The sequence below is a fragment of the Leptonychotes weddellii genome, unplaced genomic scaffold, assembly GCF_054177405.1.
Source record: "Leptonychotes weddellii isolate Sample4059 unplaced genomic scaffold, ASM5417740v2 HiC_scaffold_6133, whole genome shotgun sequence".
Taxonomy (NCBI): domain Eukaryota; kingdom Metazoa; phylum Chordata; class Mammalia; order Carnivora; family Phocidae; genus Leptonychotes; species Leptonychotes weddellii.
The window spans coordinates 8,388-10,415 of record NW_028029920.1 but is presented as its reverse complement, the minus strand read 5'-3'; the positions used below and the strand labels follow the sequence as shown (position 1 = coordinate 10,415).

At 32.9% G+C, this 2,028-nt stretch overlaps 1 non-coding gene across 1 annotated transcript; it reads right to left on the bottom strand.

Annotated features, from left to right (window-relative positions):
• Nucleotides 1-1,419: 1,419 nt before the first annotated feature.
• Nucleotides 1,420-1,583, bottom strand: LOC115943190 (U1 spliceosomal RNA). The gene has a single exon (XR_004077807.1). It is a non-coding gene; the product is annotated as a U1 spliceosomal RNA (small nuclear RNA).
• Nucleotides 1,584-2,028: the final 445 nt, after the last annotated feature.

Below are 2,028 nucleotides of genomic sequence, written 5' to 3'. Positions count from 1 at the left end.
AAAAAAATTTCTTTGTTCTTCATGTTGGATGACTTCTATTTTGCTATTTTCAAGTTTACTGATTTTTTTATTCTGCCATCTCAGATATGATATGGAGGCCATTTAGTGAATATTCATTTTGATTATTGTATTTTTCACTCAAATTTTCTTATATTTTTATTCTATTATTTTAAAGTTTTATATTCTCAATTTTCTTTTTTTTTTTTTTAAAGATTTTATTTATTTATTTGAGAGAGAGAGCACAAGCAGGGTGAGGGGCAGAGGGAGAAGTGGACACATCACTGAGCAGGGAGTCTGATGTGGGGCTCAATCCTGGGACTCTGGGATCATGACCTGAGCCAAAGCCATATGCTTAAACAACTGAGCCACCCAGGAGCCCCTATATTCTCTATTTTCATTCCTGGTTTGAATTATTGTCATTGTATTTTCCTTTAATTCATCAAAAATTTTTTTATTGAGGTGATAGTCACATACATAAAATTAACTATTTTAAAGTATACAATTCAGTGGCATTTAGTACACTCACAATGTTATTCTAAAAAATTTCATCACTCCAAAAAGAAATTTTGTACCCATTAAACAGTTGCTTCCAATTCCCCCTTCCCCTAGTCCCTGGAAACTCCCAATCTGTATTATGTTTCTATTAATTTACCTATTCTGGGAACTTCATGTAAATGTAAAAATATACAATATTTTGTTTCTGGTTTCTTTTGCTGAGCATAATATTTAAGGTTCATCCACATTATATTTCATTTCTCTTTGTGGCTGAGTGATATTTCATTGCATGTATGTATCACAGTTTATTTAGCCAATGGACATTTGGGTTGTATCCATCTTTTTATTATCATGAGTATTGTTACTATAGCCATGCATGCATGTGTTTTTGTTTGTGTACATGTTTTCAGTTCTTTGGAGTATATTCCTAAGAGTGGAAAATGCTGGGTCATTTGGCAATTCTATGTGTAGCCTTTTGGGGAATCATCAAACTATTTTCCACAATGGCTGTACCAGACTACATTACCACCAGCAATGTATGAACATTCCAATTTCTCTATATCCTCACCAATTCGTGTTACTTTCTCTGTGAAATGTGAAATGTTACCTCATTGTGGTTTTGATTTGCATTTCCCTCAAAACTAATGCTCTGTTGAACATCTTTTCATATACTTGTGGGCTATTTGTATATTTTCTTTACAAAAAGACATATTCAAGTACTTTGCCCATTTTTAAATTGGGTGTTTATCTTTTTGTTGTTGAGTTGTAAGAGTTCTTTGTATATTCTGAATGCTAAAATATTATTAGATATATGATTTGCAAATATTTTTTCCCATTTTGTAGGTTGTCTTTTTACTTTCTTAATAAACTTCGATGCACAAAAATGTTTAATTTTTATAAAGTCCAGTTTATCTATTTTTTTTCCAGGGGAGAGCACAAATGCAGTCCCCCATTACCCCAATTATGCAGTCAAGTTTCCCACATTTGGGAAAATCATAGGGGTCAGCATATCTGGAGTGCAGTGGGTAAGTCTTGCCCTGGGAAAACCACCTTCCTGATCATGGTATCTCCACTGCCAGGTTAAGTGTATCTATCTATTTTTTTTTCTTTTGTTGTTCATGCTTTTGGTGTCTTATCTAAGAATTCACTGCCAGGTCCAAGATCATGATGATTTACCCTTATGTTTTCTTCTAAGATTTTTATGGTTTTGCTATTATTTAGGTTGCTGGTCCATTTTGAATTAATATTTGCATATGGTGTGAAACAGGGGTTTTTCTTTAATTCTTTAAACATAGTGTTCTTTAATTCTCTGAACATGTTTATTATAATAGCTGCTTTGAAGTCTCAGTCTGCTAAATCCAAATTCTACATCTGGGCCAGCTCAGCATTAGTTTATAATGATTCCTTTTTTCCCCTGAGTATAGTTCATACTTCCCTATTTATTTATGTGTCTTCTGATTTTTTTTAATTGAAAACTGGACATGGAAAAAATATATTGTAGCAACTCTGGATTGGGGTTTTTCTCCTGAAAGG